Genomic DNA, 21,087 nt, shown 5'->3' with positions numbered 1-21,087 from the left:
CCTTCCTCTCTGTCTCTCTCTTCCCCTCCCGCAGCTGAGGCTCCATTGGAGCAAAGATGGCCCGGGCGCTGGGGATGGCTCCTTGGCCTCTGCCCCAGGTGCTAGAGTGGCTTTGGTCGTGGCAGAGCGATGCCCTGGAGGGTCAGAGCATCGCCCCCTGGTGGGCAGAGCATCGCCCCTGGTGGGCGTGCCTGGTGGATCCTGGCGGGCGCATGCGGGAGTCTGTCAGACTGTCTCTCCCCGTTTCCAGCTTCAGAAAAATACAAAAAAATAAAAAGATATGCATTTGCACTTCGAAGTGTGACATCAAAGCTAGCACAAATTTTTCTTCATAGTTTAATGAATGGAAGAAGCATTATTCTTACTGTAGATCATAGCAACCTCAGCATATGACTTTTTTTTTCTTATTAAGTCGAGAACTTTCACCTTTACACTTGAAGGAAGCACCTTTCAACTTCTCTTTGGCAGATCCAAATTGCCAACATAACTACTCTTGCTCCTATAATTGAACATAAGCACTTTAACACTGGAACAGTCAATCTGATAACTGAGTTAGCTCCTAAGTGACTATTGGGCGGGTAGTGAATATGCTGAACAAATGAATGATTTATGTCCCAGAAGGAACAGAGCTAGACACTGTGTGATTTCACCGTACTACTCAGAATGGCATGCAATTTAAATTAATGAATTGTTTTCTTTTTAAATTTTTTTATTTGAGTGTCGGCCCAGCATGTGGTGTCCTGTGTTTGATTCCCAGTCAGGGCACAAAGGAGATGTGCCCATCTGTTTCTCCACCCCCTCCCTTTCACTTCTTTCTCTCTCTCTCTCTCTCTCTCTCTCTCTCTCTCTCTTTCTTCCCCTCCTGCAGCCATGGCTCTATTGGAGTGAGTTGGTTCTAGGAGCTGAGGATGGCTCCATAGCCTCGACATCAGGTGTTAAGAAGAGCTTGGTTGCTGAGCAATGGAGCAACACCCCAGATGGGCAAATCATCACCCCCTAGTAGGCTTGCCCAGTGGATCCTAGTCAGGGCACATGTGGGAGTCTGTCTCTGCCTCCCTTCCTCTCACTGAATAAAAAATATATACATATTGATTTGAGACAGACCGACAGTCAGAACATCAATCTGGTCCTCCTGTATGTGCCCTGACCAGGGATCAAAAGCACAACCTCTGCGCTTGGAACAATGCTTTAACCAACCAAGCTATCTGGCCTGGGCATCAGTTGTTTATTTCTGGGATTTTCCATTAAGTATTTTCAGACAATGGTTTACCACAGGTAACTGAAACCGTGGAAAGTGAAACTGCAAATAAGGGGGAACTTTACCCATGCAGTAAGATTATAAAAATATAAATGGGAATATTAAATATTAAATTCACACCAGTGGCTAACTGAAAAATGAGCAGGAAATTTGGGGAAGAATAGGATACAAGAGGCCTTCATGCATTGTAATAATTCATTTCTTCAACTGGATAGTGGGTACCTGGGAGTTTATTGTTGAATTCTCCATTCTCTTTTGCACGTGGCAATGTTTCAGACTTTTTTAAAGTTGGGGAGAAAAGGCCTTTGGGATGACATGGTTACATTGGGATTGCTGTCCTTGGTAGGAGCAGTGTTGGTGCATGATGGAAGCAAAGGCGAAATGCAGTGGTAAGAAGTGAAAGGCAGGCACAGTTTGAGCTGAGTCTTAAGGACTTGCAAGGCCTCACACTATCTTGCAGATCTAGGAAAGCTAAATAGGTCACTTTCCCCTAGACCAGGGGTCTCAAACTCACAACCCGTGGGCCGCATGCGGCCCGCCGAACAATTTTGTGCGGCCCACAGACTAATCCACGAAGTTCAAAATATTTTGGATAAAATTAAGTAAGCCTAGGGGCCTACTTGTATTTTTCATTTCTCTAGCATCCTAGCTAGATATTAGCTTAGTTAACAGCAGTTGTGATGCGAACTACAGTTTCTGGTCGTTTTGTGACACTGAGTAAACTGCATGTACGATTGTGCTTGTTGTACTGATTTTTTTTGTTTTCAACTGCAGTGAGAAAAAGTGTTGCGTAACAGTTGCCTTTTGTAGACCTAGTGCAGAATGGCTGTGATCTTGCTCTGCGGCCCACATGCTGAGTTGAGTTTGAGACCCCTGCCCTAGACAAAGCCCACTCGCTCCCAAACTAAACATTTGCTTATGTCAGTTCTGCTGCCGGAGATTAACATTGCTGTAGCTGCCATTTTGTGTCGGCCTGCTGCAATACTGGCCACTATGTATAGAACACCTACTATGTGCCAGAAACTTACAGACACTAGTCTATTTAATTCTGACAACAGACTTATGAAGTAGATATTGCTATTCTCATTTTATAAATGAAGAAATTGAACTTAAATGTCATGTTCAAGGCCACTCAGGCAATGATAGAGCTGATACGTGAATCCATATTCACCTGAGCCTACGTCTTCCTGCCACAGCGGCCTGTCCTACCTATGCCACACGGGCCCCACCACACTCAGCTTCAGTTCCCCGACCCTCAAATGTCAATTTTGTTTTCTGACTCATAGTCATTCATTCATTCAGACATTTATTGAGGGTATAACAGATGATATTGCTGCTCTACCCATATCCCCTTGGCCCAGCCTAGAGGCACCTGCAGCTTCTAAAGACTATGTGTGGCTTATACCTGAAATGCCTGCATCTCTTGGCCTGAGGCTTTACCTGGCCGCTGGACTCTTGGCCCATGAGGAGGCAGGCTGAGGCACTTGGGAATTAGCACCCTCAGGAGTAATCCTCAACCAGTATGGGGTTGCAGTTCGTGAAAAATACCCCAGCTGCTTCTTCATCTGGAGGAACATTGTATACATTCCACAGAGCATATCCAGCAGGACGGAGCCCCAGCTGTTCGCACCTGTAACCCTCTCGTTAATGTACCTCCATCGGCTTTCTTCTCTTTTCTGTCTCACTCTTCTACTCCCTCACCAAACTTCTTGGGATCACCCTCAAATGGCTACTGTGCTTGCTTCAGAGTCTACGTAGGGAACCCAAACTAAGACAGGCCTTCCTCGTGCAGCTTCACAAAGCCTCCCCTCAGGCCCCAGGTACAATTCCTGCCCCCTCCTCTCTACTCCCTTTGTTCTAGCTCCTTCTTAGCTCTATCACACTCTTCTGGAGGCTTTCCAATTGCAGGTCTGACTAGCCCACTTCGAACAATCAAAGTCGATACCCTGTTCTTTGTCCTTCTTTCTCGCAGCACACCAGAACTGCTCGTTGAATGTCTGCTGAATGGAATGAACTGTTAGAAGTCCTCCTTACATTTTAATTGATTGACCCTCACCACTTTCTTTTTTTATTTATTCACTTTAGAGAGGAGAGAGAGAGAGAAAAAGAGAGGGAGAGAGATGGGGGAGGAGCAGAAATCATCAACTCCCATATGTGCCTTGACCAGGGAAGTCAGGGTTTTGAATGGTGACCTCAGCATTCCAGGTTGTCACTTTATCCACTGCGCCACCACAGGTCAGACCCTCACCACTTTCAAGAAATCTTTTTTTTTTTTTATACCGGGACAGAGAGAGAGAGAGTCAGAGAGAGGGATAGATAGGGACAGACAGACAGGAACGGAAAGAGATGAGAAGTATCAATCATCAGTTTTTCATTGCGACACCTTAGTTGTTCATTGATTGCTTTCTCATCTGTGCCTTGACCGCGGGCCTTCAGCAGACCGAGTAACCCCTTGCTCAAGCCAGCAACCTTGGGTCCAAGCTGGTAAGCTTTTTGCACAAGCCAGATGAACCTGCACTCAAGCTGGCGACCTCGGGGTCTTGAACCTGGGCCCTCCGTATCCCAGTCCGACATTCTATCCACTGCGCCACCGCCTGGTCAGGCAAGAAATCTTTTTTAAAGGTTGTAACAATCAGAATAAATTCTTCCTCGGTTCAAACCAGAAATCAGCTTTAAAAAATGTCTAACAATTTATTAGATTTAGATACTCATTCTGATAGTTTTTCTTTGGGAAAACAAACAAACCAACCAACCTGTGGCCTGACCAGATGGTGATGCAGTGAATAGAGCGTTGACCTGAGATGCTGAGGACCCAGGTTTGAAACCCTGAAGTCAGTGGCTTGAGCGTGGTTCATCCAGCTTGAGTGCAGGCTCACCAGCTTGAGTGTGGGGTTGCTGGCTTGAGCATGGGATCATAGACATGACTCCATGGTCACTGGCTTGAAGCCCAAGGTCGCTGGCTTGAGCAAGGGGTCACTGGCTCAAATGGAGCCCCCTGGTCAAGGCACATATGAGAAAGCAATGAAAAATTAAAGTGACACAATAGCAAGTTGATGCTTCTGCTCTCTCTTCCCTCCTATCTGTTTGTCCCTGTCTCTCTGTCTGCCCTCAACCTCACTAAAAATAAAGGCCCTGGGCCTGACCAGGTGGTGCAGTGGATAGAGCGTCTGACTGGGATGCTGAGGACCCAGGGTCGAGACCCCACCGTCGCCAACTTGAGCGCGGGCTTATCTGGTTTGCAAAGCTCACCAGCTTGGACCCAAGGTCGCTGGCTCGAGCAAGGGGTTACTCGGTCTACTGAAGGCCCACGGTCAAGGCACATATGAGAAAGCAATCAATGAACAACTAAGGTATTGCAATGCGCAGCAAAAAACTAATGATTGATGCTTCTCATCTCTCTGTTCCTGTCTGTCTGTCCCTGTCTATTCCTCTCTCTGACTCTCTCTCTGTCTCTGTAAAAAACAAACAAACAAACAAAAACTAAAAAAAATAAAAAAAATTTTAAAAAGGCCTTGGCCATTTTGCTCACTAGATAGAGCATAGGCCTGGCATATGGACATCCCAGGTTTGATTCCAGGTCAGGACATGCAAGAGAAGTGACCATTTGCTTCTCTCCCCTTCCTCTCCCTCTTCTTTTCATGCAGCTAGTAGCTTGATTGGTTTGAGCATCAGCCCAGGCGCTGAAGATAGCTCAGTTGATTTGAGCATCCACCCCCAATGGGGATTGCCAGGTAGATCCTGGTCAGGAGTAATTATTTATTATATTTGCTTATTAATAAAATGAAAATGCATTACTTGAAATGAACACAAGCAGGTTAGCCAGCACCAGAAATATCTACAAAGAAACAAGTCTTGTTGTTTTCAGTAAGGTGCTCTTATAACACTGCATGGATTTTGAAACCAGCCTTTCGATCTTGGCTCCACAACTTACAGCCAGGTGACCTCTATTTCTTAGTTACTTCAATTATAAACTGGAGATAATAGTACCTGTCTCATAAGGTTGCTGTTATTGAGATGGGAATGGGTATGATAATGTTGCTGTTGTTTCTGGCTCATCCCCACAGGCTTCTCACTGCCATCTTCCTTCTGCTCCATCAGGGAGCATCTTACTCCACACCTTTCATCCCTGCACTTCCTTCCTCCTTCCCCTAACCAGCCACCTCCTCAACTTCATTACTGGCATCCAGCCCAATAGCTCTGCCCATCAAGCAACTTGCGTCCTGGTCCCCCCACCTCTAACAGCTCCGTTCTCCCCACCTCACCTCTTTCCTCCGGTAGAGGATACAGGTATATTGAAGAGGTCTATTAGGAGGTTGCAGAATGGAAGTTTAAAAGGGTCCAACGGAAGGATTGAGGATCAAGGGAAGGGAAGGGGGCTGATCAGTTGAGGAGAGGTACAGGACAGGTGGGAGGGAAGGTGAGAAAGGGCAAGTGACCCAGTGAATGGGATTCACCGAGAGTCCCGTGGAGGAAGAAGCATTAACCCTGATCCCTTTTCTCCCCAGGGCAGTGCTTTTCTCATCTTATCCTAGGACCTCAGGTGAATCCCTCACTCCAAGTATCTGGAAGGAGTAATTGAACCAGAATCAGCTGTCTCTCTCACAGATACAGGTGACAGGTCTGCCACTTCCGAAGAGAGGGTCTTAGGAAAGGAGTTGGCTCCTCCAGTCTCCAGCCTGTCCCAGTCTTGCAGCAGCATCTTGGCTGTACCTGGGAAGTGGGAGATGAGAATACTCTGTTTCTTATCTGTAAAATATTGACTGGCTCTCTGGCTGTAGACCTAATTTAGAATATGATCTCCTAAGATCATGTCTAGCAGTGCTGCATAGAAGAAAGCATAAACTGGTGTGGTAGGCATAGGCTCAATTTCAGCTCTGCCACTCACCAGCTACATGGCTTTGAGCAAGTCAGGTAGCCTCTCTGAGCCTCAGTTTCCTCCTGGGGATTAAATTACCCACCTCATAGATTATAGGAGGAATTAAAAGAGATGATGTGTGAAGGGTCCACAACACTATGAGAGCTGAGACTGTGCCAATTTGTTCAACATCTGTAGACTGACGCTTGGCACAGAGCATTCTTTCAATAAACATTTGTGATAATGAGTGAATAAGTAGGCACCTAGCAAACTGCAGCCAGCATCTCTCTGTCTGGGCTGATTCTGGCTGATAGTAATGATACTCTGCCCTGACATGGATAGAAAAAATAAAAAAAATAAAAAAGCTCTCCTTCAAATCCAGGAAGAGTGGCACACTCATCTAATGTGTCTGGGAAACAGCATCAAACTAGGCGCTTGTGTGAAATGAAAGTTTCAATAATATTGATTGTCCTCATTGAGGAATTAAATACAGTGCTTCTCAAACCTTGAGTGCCTCCAAATCACCTGGGGACCTTGTTAAAAAGCAGGTTCTGCCTGCCACCTTTCTGTGCCACCATATGGTGTGCATCAGTGTCCTGGCTGCTGCGCTCAAGAGCATCGACAATGCCAACAAGAGAGGCGAATAACAGCTTCTTATTAAGCCGTGCTCCGAAGTCATCGTCCAGTTTCTAGCTGTGATGGTGAAGAATGGCGACAATGGAGAATATAAAATCACTGATGCTCACAGAGCTGGGAAATTATTGTGAACCTCATGGTGGGGAGTGATTAGCCCCAGAGGTGATGTGCAATTTGAAGATCTAGAAAAATGGCAGAATAATCTGCTCTTGTCCCATTTGTTTGGTTTCATTACACTGACAACTTCAGCCAGCATCATGGACCACAAAGAAGCAAGACGAAAAAACAAAGGCGGGGGGGAGATCTTATGTTTCTTTTTCAAGAGATGTAATACATATATGCAAACTAAAGGCCTCCACAGGAACAAAAAAAGCAAGTTCTGATTCAGCAGTTCTAAGCGGAGGCCTAAAGAACGCCGAACACCAAGGTGATGCTGACTGCCAGCTTGTGCACCTCATTTTAAGTAGCAGTGATCTAATACAGCAGTCAACAAACTTTTGTTATAAAGGGTCAGATGGTAAATACCGTAGGCCAGGGGTTCCCAAACTTTTTACACAGGGGGCCAGTTCACTGTCCCTCAGACCGTTGGAGGGCCGGACTATAAAAAAAACTATGAACAAATCCCTATGCACACTGCACATATCTTAAAGTAAAAAAAACAAAACGAGAACAAATATAATATTTAAAATAAAGAACAAGTAAATTTAAATCAACAAACTGACCAGTATTTCAATGGGAACTATGGGCCTGCTTTTGGCTAATGAGATGGTCAATGTCCAGTTCCATATTTGTCACTGCTAGCCGTAACAAGTGATATGACGCGCTTCCAGAGCCATGACGCGTGTGTCCTGCATCACCGGAAGTAGTACTGTACGTGAGCGATGCTGCACTTTGCAGGTTTCTGCATCCTGTGCTCCTCTCACTGACCACCAATGAAAGAGGTGCCCCTTCTGGAAGTGCAGCGGGGGCCAAATAAATGGCCTCAGGGGCCCGCGGGCCATAGTTTGGGGACCCCTGGTCTAGATCTTTCCCCAGGGTCTTTCTTTCTCAGGTTCCCACCAAGTCTCCTGATGCACTTAGAAAAAACCCGTAGTTTGGGGACCCCTGCCGTAAGCTTTATGAACTCCATGATCTTGGTTGCAACTACTCAACTCTGCCAGTAGAGAACAAGAGCAGACATAGACAACGCCAGCAAATGGGGGTGTCTGTGTTCCAATAAAACTGTGTTTACGAAAACTAGGGGCAGGCTAGATTTGGCCTGGGGGTTGTAGGATGCCTGTGCCTCATCTAATATATTTAAAATCAGTACATAATTTTTGTAATAGACATCAGTGAGCTTGTCTCCTAAGTTCCCAATAATTCTTTCAGATGTGGCCACTTCCTCTTCCTACAGATCCACTTCCCCATACCTACAGTGGTTCCCAAGCAGAGTACCCATGGCCAGGTTTCCACAAATGGACTCTGACTCCAGACTCCAACTCGCCGGTTCAAGTTGGTACAACCACCATAGGCATCATTCACATTCTGTTCTACAGAGTGTGGTACTACAGGGACGCCCTTTGCATAAAAAACAACGGGAATGGCATTTTTTTGAGTTGTATAACTTGACTGGAGTGGGCTACTCATATTCTTTCCTTAAGATTCTGGAATTGAATCTAGGAAATTCCTGATTCAGTTTGGCCTCTTAAACTGAGGGTATAGGCCCTGGCCGGTTGGCTCAGCGGTAGAGCGTCGGCCTGGAGTGCAGGGGACCCGGGTTCGATTCCCGGCCAGGGCACATAGGAGAAGCGCCCATTTGCTTCTCCACCCCCACCCCCTCCTTCCTCTCTGTCTCTCTCTTCCCCTCCCGCAGCCAAGGCTCCATTGGAGCAAAAAAGATGGCCCTGGCGCTGGGGATGGCTTCTTAGCCTCTGCCCCAGGCACTAGAGTGGCTCTGGTCGCGGCAGAGCGACGCCCCCCCCCCCCCAGGGGCAGAGCAACGCCTCCTGGTGGGCAGAGCTTTGCCCCTGGTGGGCGTGCCGGGTGGATCCCGGTCGGGCGTATGCGGGAGTCTGTCTGACTGTCTCTCCCCGTTTCCAGCTTCAGAAAAATACAAAAAAAACAAAAACAAAAAACAAAAAACAACAACAACAAAAAAAAACTGAGTGTATATAAGTGGAAATGGAGCCCCTTTTTTTTTTCACTTTACCTATTGGGACGCAGAGAAAATTTGTGGTGAGAAAGAATGAAGTAGATATTCGGGAGAAACAATGGTGAGAAGTGGCGAGAGGGCTTCCTGGGTTCTATGGCACTACGATGCCTGGCTCCAGGCTGTTCCTGAGGTCCAGCTGCACCCTTGCCCTTGGGTTCTTCCAGAGGATCTGTATCCTTACATAAATTCATTCTTCTTTTGATTAAATATAGTAGAATTCTGTTAATGTGCAAACCACAGTCCTAATAGCATTTGCAAACAACAAAAGAATAGTTCAATAGAATTCAAATTTGGTAGGAGTTGTTTTTTTTTAATCAATGTACAGATTGTTGCAGGAGCACATATTTTTGTTTGAAACTGGATCTCCCAGACAATAGAGTATGTGATATTTCATAAATATTAAAGTACATCTGTATTCTAATGATACACAGTCATAAATCATTTTGTCAGTTGTATAGTAATTTTCACCCCCTTGCTTTGGTAAGGGTCAGTGGCAGAGAAAAAAACTACTCCTTTGGACAGAAAGGGATTTATTGCAAGGTTTTTATTACAATATTGTAATTTGCAAGGATTTATTACAATATTGTTAGATGAGCTAAATAAATAAATTCTAGGCTGATCTTCCAGGAATAACTCTCCAATCCACACTGCAGAACTGGGCTGTGAAGGAAGCTATTGCTCCTGCCAAGAGCAGGAGTTTATCTGCTGAATCAGGGTGTAACCACTAGTAGCCACTAGCTCTGGAATCATGCCACTTCTTCCCCATTAGGAAGCTATCTGCCAAATTAGGGAGACATTACCTCTGCTTCCAGGTCCAGACCACACTGCTTCCAAATAAGCCATCATTAGGACCAGCAAGCTCAATGCCTCATACCTTCTCTTTCCCCTCTTAAATTCAGTTCATTTTCAGGTCGCAAGTGAATGCATGTGATTGAAGGAAACTAAGTCTCATTCAGAACCCTACCAGCAAAAGAATCTGGAAAATGTAGTTTTATACTTCATAGTCTCTGCTTTCCAGGAAGACATACACCATAATGAGACTCAAACAGATACTGAATGAATCCACAGAACCAGCCACACCCCTAATTGGTCACGCACTTGTTAAACAAAAATTATACTTTTGTGAAGAAAATATAAACATGAGCAAACAAACATTAACATAGTAGTTTATTGCATTTGTCAGATTAATATTACATAATTTAGACTTTTCCTTTTATTTTTGCCAGATAGTGTTAGTTATGTATTCATTTCTACTTAGACAACGGGAACAGCTCTTACCAGCTGAATGATTATGATGAGTAAAAAGATTTATTCACTCACTCATTTATCAACAAATACTTTGGAACACTTGATGTGCAAGGCGTTGCTTCTGTGCTGAAGCTACAACAGAGAACAATGGATGTCCCATCCTCCCAGCCCTTAAAGATTGTGTTCAGCCAAGTGATTTCAGTAGGAGGAAAGATTAATTTATATTTGTTCTTTTACCACTCATTGCCAAAGATTAATTGGCTTAAAGTAAAGCAGACAAGCCTGACCACGCAGTGGCACAGTGGATAGAGCATCAAACTGGGACGCAGAGGACCCAGGTTTGAACCCTGGGGTTACTGGCTTGAGCGACAGGCTTACCAGCTTGAGCAAGGGGTCTCTGGCTTGAGTGCCATAGATATGACCCCATGGTCCCTAGTTTGAGCCCAAAGGTTGCTGGCATGAGCAAGGGGTCACTCACTCTGCTGTAGCCCCCCAGGTGAGGTACATATGAGAAAGCAATCAATGAACAACTAAGGTGCTGCAATGAAGAATTGATGCTTCTCATCTCTCTCCCTTCCTGTCTGTCTGTCCCTATCTGTCCCCCCCTCTCTCTGGCTCTTTCTCTGTCTCTGTTGAAAAAAAAGAATAAAGCAGACAAGACAAAAACGCTTAAGGATCATCAAATCATGGTGAAATTTTGGTCAAGAGGTTTTTTTTTTAATCTTACATGTAAATTTTTTACCAGTTTTTTTTTTTTTTTTAAAGCTGGAAACCGGGAGAGACAGTCAGACAGACTCCCACATGCGCCCGACCGGGATCCACCCGGCATGCCCACCAGGGGCGACGCTCTGCCCACCAGGGGGCGATGCTCTGCCCCTCCGGGGCGTCGCTCTGCCGCGACCAGAGCCACTCTAGCACCTGGGGCAGAGGCCAAGGAGCCATCCCCAGCGCCCGAGCCATCTTTGCTCCAACGGAGCCTTGGCTGAGGGAGGGGAAGAAAGAGACAGAGAGGAAGGAGGGGGGGGGTGGAGAGGCAAATGGGCGCCTCTCCTATGTGCCCTGGCCGGGAATCAAACCCAGGTCCCCCACATGCCAGGCCGACACTCTACCGCTGAGCCAATCGGCCAGGGCCTTTTTACCAGTTTTTAAGTCAGTAAAGTTGACTCACATGTCATTTCATGCTGTAACCAAATGGATTTTCCCTGCAGGGTTAGAAAGGCCAAATATTTAAAGGTCATGAACTACTGCAAGTCCCTGAATCCTTCCGGCTTCACAGAGGAATTTTCATACGTAATCTTTTTCCATTATCTCTTTCTCTCACCCCCATCCCATTTCCTGTATCTTTAATGTCTCCCTGTGCAGCAGAGGCTGCTAGCTGTCCACCCAACCCATTTCCTCTTCTTCCTGGCATACAGCTTGACTAAATTTCCAGCCTTGCTGGGTATGACCTTGTGACTGATGTTATCTGTGCCAACATTATCTGCACAGAAGTGATCTATGCTAGTTCTAGGCCAGACTCATAAAAATGTCCCATGAATATCATCCACACACTTTCCCTTTCATGACTTGATGTGGACAAGCTTGGAATCATAGAAGCCATGTTGAAGATGGGTGAGCCACAAGGTGGAAGAAGTCTAGGTCCTGAATCATCATTTGGAGCAGTGGTCCCCAATCTTTTTTGGGCCACGGACCAGTTTAATGTCAGAAAATATTTTCACAGACCGGCCTTTAGGGGGGACAGATAAATGTATCACATGACCGAGACAAGTGTCAAGAGTGAGTCTTAGACGGATGTAGCAGAGGCAATCTGTTCATTTTTAAAAAATAAAACATCGTTCAGACTTAAATATAAATAAAACAGAAATAATGTAAGTTATTTATTCTTTCTCTGCGGACCAGTACCAAATGGCCCAAGGACTGGTACCGGTCCGTGGCCTGGGGGTTGGGGACCACTAATTTGGAGGACTGCTTCATATTTTAAGTTATCAAGACATGCCTGACTATGGTGGCAGAGTGGATAGAGCAGCCACCTAGGACACTGAGGTTCCAGGTTTGAAACCCCAAGGCCCCCAGCTTGAGCGCAGGCTAACCAGCTCCAGCATGGGATTTTGACATGACCCCAAGGTCTCAGGCTTGAGCCCAAAGGTTGCTAGCTTGAAGCCCAAGTGTTAGTTGGGCAAACCTTTTTTTAAGGTTCCTGGCTTGAACCCAAGGTCACTAGTTTAAGCAACGGGTCACTACCTCGAACTGAACACCTCACCCCTGGTCAAGGCACGTATGAGAAGCAACCAATGAACAACTAAAATGACACAACTACAAATCGATGCTTTTCATCTCTCCCCCTCCCCATTCTCTCTCTCAAAAAAATAAAATAAAAGTTATCAAGACATAAACTTATATCATGTTTGAGCCTTTATGCTTAATTGGGATGATTTATATAGCAGCTAGTGTATCTTAACTAATACATTCTTTACTGAATTGTTTCCATCAGCACTTGCGCAGAGGCTAGGCTCCTTTATATAAAATGGGAAATCTCTCCCTTGAGCCAATAGCTTCCAGCTACTACCCTAACTCTCTGCTCCCCACAACAACCAAGTATTGTCAGGAATTGTCCTCTCTTTCTCTATTTCCTCCATCCGACTCACTCTTTGATCCTCTCTAAACTGGCTTCCACCCCAACCACTTCACCAAAATTTCTCTCACCAAGGTTACTAATAATTTCCACATTGCTAAGACCAATGGACCCTTTTCAGTGTCCATTAGATCCCTGAGGAATACCTGACTCAGCTGATCATTCCCTTCTTCTTGAAACACTCTTTCACTTTTTGTAGCACCACATTTTTCTGGCTGATCTCCCATCTTTGCCTCTACCCTTTTTCTTTCTCCACTGTTGGCTCATTTTCTTTGACCTGAGCTTTAAATATTTTTATTGTACCTCCCACTCAATCTTCTCTCCTTATACAATTCCATCCACACCTACACTTTCTTTTCTTTTTTTTCTCTTTTTTTTAATTTATTCATTTTAGAGAGGAGAGAGAGTGAGAGAGAGGAAGGGGGAGGAGCAGGAAGCATCAACTCCCATATGTGCCTTGACCAGACAAGTGCAGGGTTTCGAACCAGCGACCCCAGCATCCCAGGTCGACACTTTATGCACTGTGCCACCACAGGCCAGGCCACACCTACACTTTTAATATTAGCTATAACTCAAATTTATGTCTCCACTCTAGACCTCCCTAAAGAGCTCTGAACATTGTCTACTTGATGTATTCTCCATAGTCATTTCATGACACTGAAGCAGAACCAAGAGTCCAGGACCAGAGAAATCAGAATGATTGCTGGTGTGTCCAAATCAAAAAGGATTACCAGGCTGGACTGGGAGTGGAGGGGATAAAGAATCTGAAGAATACACTATTTTTGTTTGTTTGTTTGTTTGTTTTAGATTTTATTTATTCATTTCTAGAAAGAGAGGAGGGAGAGAGAGAGAAGGGGGGAGGAGCATGAAGCATCGATTCTCCTATGTGCCTTGACCAGGCAAGCCCAGGGATTCGAACCGGCAACCTTAGTGTTCCAGGTTGACTTTATCCACTGTGCCATCACAGGTCAGGCCAAGAATACACTGTTTTATATCCCCTGAAGCATGTGGCCTGGTGGATGTCTACTTTAAGGACTAAGGAAGCAGAGACACAGTAAGAGATATTTTGTTCCATCCTTTGCTGATAATGTCCCTTCTCTAGATCAGAGAACTGTTTCAACTTGTAGGTCAGACTTGCAAAATTCCAAGAAATATTTAAATAATAGAGAAAGTGTTTTTTTCTACTTTAGACATTTGGGGGAAATTTTAAACAAATAAAATTCTTTTTAAAAAAAATGTATTTACTGATTTTAGAGACAGGAAGAAAGAGAGACAGAGAGATAAAAACATCGATATGTTTCTATATGTGTCCTGACCAGGGATCAAACCCACAACCTTTGCGTATGGGGATGATGCTCTAACAAACTGAGCTATACAGCCAGGGCATAAAATTCTCTTTTCTTGGGTTAGGAACATAAACTTGTATTGTGTATAATTTTTTTTTTTTTTTTTCATTTTTCTGAAGCTGGAAACAGGGAGAGACAGTCAGACAGACTCCCGCATGCGCCCGACCGGGATCCACCCGGCACGCCCACCAGGGGCGGTGCTCTGCCCCCCAGGGGGCGATGCTCTGCCCATCCTGGGCGTCGCCATATTGCAACCAGAGCCACTCTAGCGCCTGAGGCAGAGGCCACAGAGCCATGCCCAGCGCCTGGGCCATCTTTGCTCCAATGGAGCCTTGGCTGCGGGAGGGGAAGAGAGAGACAGAGAGGAAAGCGCGGCGGAGGGGTGGAGAAGCAAATGGGCGCTTCTCCTATGTGCCCTGGCCAGGAATCGAACCCGGGTCCTCCGCACGCTAGGCCGACGCTCTACCGCTGAGCCAACCGGCCAGGGCGTGTATAATTTTATTTGTTCAACATTATTACATTTTATATATTATATTTTAAATTTATTGATTGATTATTTTAGGAAAGGAAAGGAGAGAGAGAAAGAGAAAAACATCAATCTGTTGTTCCACTTATTTATGCATTCATTAGCTGATTCTTGTATGTGCCTTGACCAGGGATCAAATCTCCAACCAATTAAGCTACCCGGCCAGAGCCCATTTTGTATATATTATGTTTTAAAACACTTTTCATTCAGAATGTAAGTTACAATATCACTAACTTAAATTATTTTTAAACATGAAGAAGGGAGCCCACAAGCTGCTGAATTTTAAGAACAAAGTATTATTTGCCAGTTAGTAAAAGTAGGTAAAACTTGGTGATTATAAGCAGGTGTCAGTGTAGCAAAATAGATGTAATTTGCCCTGGCTCGATAGCTTGGTTGGTTAGAGCAGCATTCCAATGTGCAGAGAGGTTGCCTGTTCGATCCCTGGTCAGGGCACATACAGGGACAGATCCATGTTCCTGTTTTTTTCTCTCTATCTCCCTTCCTCCCTCTTTAAAAAAATCAATCAATAATTTTTTTTAAAAGGCCCTGGCCAGTTTGCTCAGTGGATAGAACATTAGCCCAGCGTGAGGATATCCTGGGTTTGATCCCCGATCAGGGCACACACAGAAAGCAATCATCTGTTTCTCTTCCACTTCCTCTCCCCCTTCTCTTACTCTTCCCTTCCCTTAGCCAGTGGCTTGATTGGTTGGAACGTTGGCTCCAGGTGCTGAGGATAGTTTGGTTGATTCAAGCATCGGCCCCAGAAAGGTCAGGGGTTGCTGGGTGGATCCCAGTTGAGGCACATGTGGGAGTCTGTCTCTCTATCTCCCCTCCTCTCACTTAAAAAAAAAAAGCAAAATAGATACAATTCAGCTGTTGCCCTGAGTCCTCCAGCTTGCTGGGATTGGTTACTTTTTAATATCCAAATAAAAATTACCCAAGCCACTATCCACAGGATGCAGAAGTCTGTGCCCTCTGGATGTTTCATACATTCCTTGGGAGAACTCGTGTTCTCCTTATCACTGACTCTCCTGTTCTAATTACAATGATTTCTTATTTTGCTCATGGTTCTTCTTTGGACCTGGTCTTCCTATCTTTTTATTCCTCTTCCTCGCTACAAGTTGCCCAGGCCTGTTCCTCCAGGCTGCCCCAAACTTCAAATTCCTCACTTCTAGCCCTGGATGGTTAGCTCAGTCGGTTAAGAGCATTGTTCCGAAATGACAAGGTTGCAGGTTCAATCCCCAGTCAGGGCACACACAGAAAGTAACCAAAGAATGCACGACTGAGTGAAACAACAAATGAATGCTTCCCTCCTCGCTTCCCCTCTGTCTTTTCCTCTCTCTGTCTCTCTAAAAATCAATAAAAATTAAGCCCTGGACAGATAGCTTGGTTGGTTAGAGAGCATTGTCCCGGAGAATGGAAAGAGGTTGTCAGCTCGATTCCCTGATCAGGGCACATCAAGCTGTTCCTGTCTCTCACTCTCCCCACCTTGCTCATAAACAAACAAACAAACAAACAAATAAATAAATTCTTCACTTCTTACTTTCTTTGGCAGATTGTGTGGTCTTCATCTCATATTCTCCTTCCCTCTGCTCACTCCTCATGCCCTCCTAAAGGTCAGGAGTAGCAACACAACATTTATATTTTTTGTAGGATAAACATGGTTTTGTATGATTAAAAAGAAAGAACTTGACTGGTTTTGGTGCAGTAGATAAAACATTGACCTAGAATGCTGAGGTCGCCGGTTCAAAATCCCAAGGTCTCTGACTCTGAGCGCGGGCTCATCAGTGCAGGGTCACTGGTTTGAGTGGGAGATCATCTGCATTATCCCAGAGCGCGCCAGCTTGAGCCCAATAGGTCACTGGTATGAAAAACCCAAGGTCACAGGCTTGAGCAAGGAGACACTGTCATGGCCCGGTCGAGGCACATACGAGAAGCATTCAGTGTACAACTACAGTGAAAGTAACTACGAGTTGGTGCTTCTCACCCTTTCTTTTTTTTTTTTTTTTTTTTAAGTTTTTTTTTTTTTAATTTTTTTATTTTATTTATTCATTTTAGAGAGGAGACAGAGAGGGACAGAGAGAGACAGAGACAGGGGGGAGGAGCTGGAAGCATCAACTCCCATATGTGCCTTGACCAGGCAAGCCCAGGGTTTCAAACCAGCGACCTCAGCATTTCCAGGTCGATGCTTTATCCACTGTGCTACCACAGGTCAGGCCTTCTCACCCTTTCTTACCCTCTCTCCCCCTTCCTGTCTCTTTGTCACTATCAAAATAAATAAAGAAAAGAAAGAAAATGAACCATATATTTTTTCTGAAGCGAGTTTTTCCCACTACACAGAGAAAATCATTCCTTTATCATCAACATCTGCACCCCTCTCGCCTCAATGTCCATTGTTCCTTCCAGCCAGAGCACCTGCTCCCCCCAGCACCCTCGTGGCCACACACACCTACACAACTTCACGACTCACCCAAGCCGCAATAGCCCCTGCACCCAGTACATGTTTGCTGACTGAATAAATACATTACTTATGTCTTCTCAACTCTCGAATACAAATAGCATTTATTTCTGGAAAATATCTTCAGGAAAAATATTGCAAAATTGACTCAGACCTAGTCTAACAGTCTCATATTCTGAGCTACCATTACCATGAATTTCTGCTTCTGCTCCTTTATTTCTAGATTTTTTTTTTTAAACAGGGACAGAGAGAGAGTCAGAGAGAGGGATAGATAGGGACAGACAGGAATGGAGAGAGATGAGAAGCATCAATCATCAGTTTCTTGTTGCGACACTTTGGTTGTTAATTGATTGCTTTCTCATATGTGCCTTGACCGCGGGCCTTCAGCAGACCGAGTAACCCCTTGCTCGAGCCAGCGACCTTGGGTCCAAGCTGGTGAGCTTTTTTTGCTCAAGCCAGATGAGCCCGCGCTCAAGCTGGCGACCTCAGGGTCTCGAATCTGGGTCTTCCGCATTGCAGTCCAACATTCTATCCACTGCGCCACCGCCTGGTCAGGCTATTTCTAGAATTTTTATTGGTTCCTTCAAGTTGAAAGCTAGAACATGTTTCCAGGGTGGAGCATGCTGTTTGTTGGAGCAGTTACCTTACTGTGATTTAGGAACAGGGATAAGCTCTGGTCCTGCCCACTAAGACTAATGGGACATTTGTTGAGGGGCCTTTCTGGCATGTTACCTTTTGGTCAACATTTGTGGGTTTGCATTTCTGCTTCAGCAAGTGGAATAACTATAAAGATAGCTATTAGCTAACAACACAATTCTAATTCCTTAAAAAATTCTCTAGCCTTCCCTGGCCAGTTGGCTCAGTGGTAGAGCGTTGGCCCAGCGTGTGGAAGTCCCAGGTTCAATTCCTAGTCAAGGCACACAGTAGAAGCACCCATCTGCTTCTCCACCCCTCCCCCTCTATCTCTCTCTTCCCTTTCTGCAGCCAAGGCTCCATTGGAGCTAAAGTTGGCCTGGGCACTAAGGATGACTCCATGACCTCCGCCTCAGGCACTAGAATGGCTCCAGCTGCAACGGAGCAATGCCCCAGATGGGCAGAGCATTGCACCCTGGTGGGCATGCCAGGTGGATCCCAGTCAGGCACATGTAGGAGTCTGTCTGACTGCCTCCCTGCTTCTAACTTCGGAAAAATCCAAAAACAATCTCTAGCCTGACCTGTGATTCCTTAGTGGATAAGGCATTGACCTGAAATGCTGAGGTCATGGGTTCAAAACCATGGGTTTGTCTGGTCAAGGCACATATGAGAAGCAACTATGAGTTGATGCTTCCCACTCCTCACCCCTTGCCTTTCTCTCTTTTTTTTTTTTTTTTTTTTTTTTTTTTCCTGAAGCTGGAAACGGGGAGAGACAGTCAGACAGACTCCCACATGCGCCCGACGGGGATCCACCCGGCACGCCCACCAGGGGCGAAGCTCTGCCCACCAGGGGGCGACGCTCTGCCCCTCTGGGGCGTCGCTCTGCTGCGACCAGAGCCACTCTAGCACCTGGGGCAGAGGCCAAGGAGCCATCCCCAGCGCCCGGGCCATCTTTGCTCCAATGGAGCCTTGGCTGTGGGAGGGGAAGAGAGAGAGACAGAGAGGAAGGGGGGGGGGATGAAGAAGCAAATGGGCACTTCTCCTGTGTGCCCTGGCTGGGAATCGAACCCGGACCCCCCGCATGCCAGGCTGACGCTCTACCGCTGAGCCAACCAGCCAGGGCCTTTATCTCTTTCTTAAAAAAAAAAAAAAAAAAAAATCCTGTAGATTGTTTGGAAAAGGGCTGCTTCATCTCTATTATAATAACTCCCAAATCTTTATCACCAAACCAGATTAGTCTCTGGAGGCCCACAGGAATCCATTCAGCTGGCCTCTAGAAAGCTCTCCTTGGATGTTCCATAGGCACATCAAATCTGAGCTGACTCTTTACTGCCCTCATATCAGAGGCTGCTTTCTATTATCTTTTTATAACAGAAAGTAACTTACCAACCAAAGTCTCTGGGTTCTAAGGCAGGGATTGTGTCCCGGATTGTCTGTGCCTTCCACAGGATCCGGCACAAAAACTCACACTTGGTCAATACTGATTAGTCAGTAGGTTGAGTAGCTAGGACCCTTACAGAGGTAATTAAGGTAAAATGAAGACATATGGGTGGTCCTTAATTCAATATTACTGGAATCTTTATAAGACGAGGAGAGCTTCAGACACACACAGAGGAAAAGACCAGGTGAAGACCCTGGAGGAAGATGGCCATCAACAAGCCAAGACGAGAGGCCTTAAAAGAAACCAACCTGCAGAAACTTTGATCTCAGACTTCTAGAAGATCTGAACTGCGAGGAAATAAACGTCTACAGTTTCGGGCACCCAGTCTGTGGTACTTTTTATGACAGCCTGAGTAAACTAACACGGTTCACTTCATCCTCCCACCAACCCTGCAACACCAGTTCATTAGCTCCCTTTTCTGGATAAGGCAAATTAAGGCATAAAGTAGTAGCTTTCCTGATCCTCCAGCACATAAGTGACTGGGTAAAGATGGGAGCCCAGGTTTGCTTGACATACAGACTCTTGGGCAACCAATGTCCTTCGTGCTAGGGACTTGGCACCATCTGGAGATTTGACAGAAGTGTGGTGTGCTCCTGCTGACCTCCCCTCTCACCCTGACCTCTGTGGGTTCTCTTGGTCTCTCCCTCTCTCTGAGCACCCCCAACCTACCCCAGGACTTACCTATGACTCCCCGGCACAATTAGCTCCTTGGTTTCATTCAAGTCATTTAGAAATCTTTGAGTGCCCTTACGTAGGTGCTCTTCCTTGAAACCCTCTTACCTCAGGACCTATTTCACCCCAACATCCCCAACTAGAGTTAGTGGGGGCGGAGATGTCTCTTCACTACTTCCCCATCTAGAAAGCGAGGCACAGGGCAGACAGTTGCCCAAGCAGAGCACTGTACCAGTCTGACCTCACAGTGGTTCCCATGAATTATTTTATTTAATTCTCATTATAAACCTATGAGCTAGGCATTATTTTCTACTTTTAGGGATCCACAAAATATGCTTTAATCTCCTTTAAATTAAAAAAAAAACTTAAGTTAAAGAAGATGTTTTAATATATAATATTAATATAATCATCTTTTACCAATGTAGTCATAAAATATAATTTAAGAAGAAACTCTTCTGTAGGAAGGGGTTCTATCCATGAAAGTCATAATGCTGCCCCCCCCCCCCGTTGTATCAGTAAGAATACTTTCTGCTACAAGTATCAACAAGGCCGTTCTCAGTGGCTTCAGCAGTGACAGCGCTTTGTTCCCCTCACACGAGGAAGTTCAGCGTTAGAAAGGCCTCCAGGGTTGGCAGACTAAGTGTCATCAAAGTGTCATCAAAGACAAAGACACCGTCCAGCTCTCCGCTCTGCCGTCCTTGCTGTTGACTCCACTCTCAGCTGTCAGCACAACAGCCGCAGCAGTCCCAGCATATCCCGACCTGACAGCCTTCCCAGGAAGAAGATACACTGCCGCCTCCAGTGACTCTTTCACAGAAGTGAGGAAACCTTTCCCAGAACTGCTGCAACAAATGTCCCCCTGGTCTCACTGGGCAGGACCAGAGCGTGTCCCCACTCCTAAACCAGCTACTGATAAGAAGGATGGAATTAGCACAATGGGCTCAGACTAATCCTTTCGGGTGGAATAGAGGTTAGGGAGTCAATCTTAAGGCCTTCTCTAGAAATCTTCCTCCAGGAGGTAGAAATGGAAGGCAAAAGTATGGACGAGCTTACCCAGGGAGTGTTCAGATGGTGAAGCTCAGAGGAAGTAGAAGCTTCAACAGCTCCAACATCTACTGAGGGTAAAGGAGCAGAGATGGAATCAGTTATGGTTCCTGCTACAGAGGGGCTTCCTGGCTTCCTGCTGGAAGA

At 45.6% G+C, this 21,087-nt stretch overlaps 1 pseudogene; it reads left to right on the top strand.

Moving 5' to 3' along the window:
• Nucleotides 1–6,691: 6,691 nt before the first annotated feature.
• On the top strand, nt 6,692–20,846 carry LOC136330039 (small ribosomal subunit protein uS8-like; annotated as a pseudogene).
• Nucleotides 20,847–21,087: the final 241 nt, after the last annotated feature.

The sequence above is a fragment of the Saccopteryx bilineata genome, chromosome 3 (assembly GCF_036850765.1).
Source record: "Saccopteryx bilineata isolate mSacBil1 chromosome 3, mSacBil1_pri_phased_curated, whole genome shotgun sequence".
Lineage (NCBI taxonomy): Eukaryota > Metazoa > Chordata > Mammalia > Chiroptera > Emballonuridae > Saccopteryx > Saccopteryx bilineata.
Note: the sequence above shows the minus strand (reverse complement) of the source record. Positions and strands in the feature narration are given on the sequence as shown.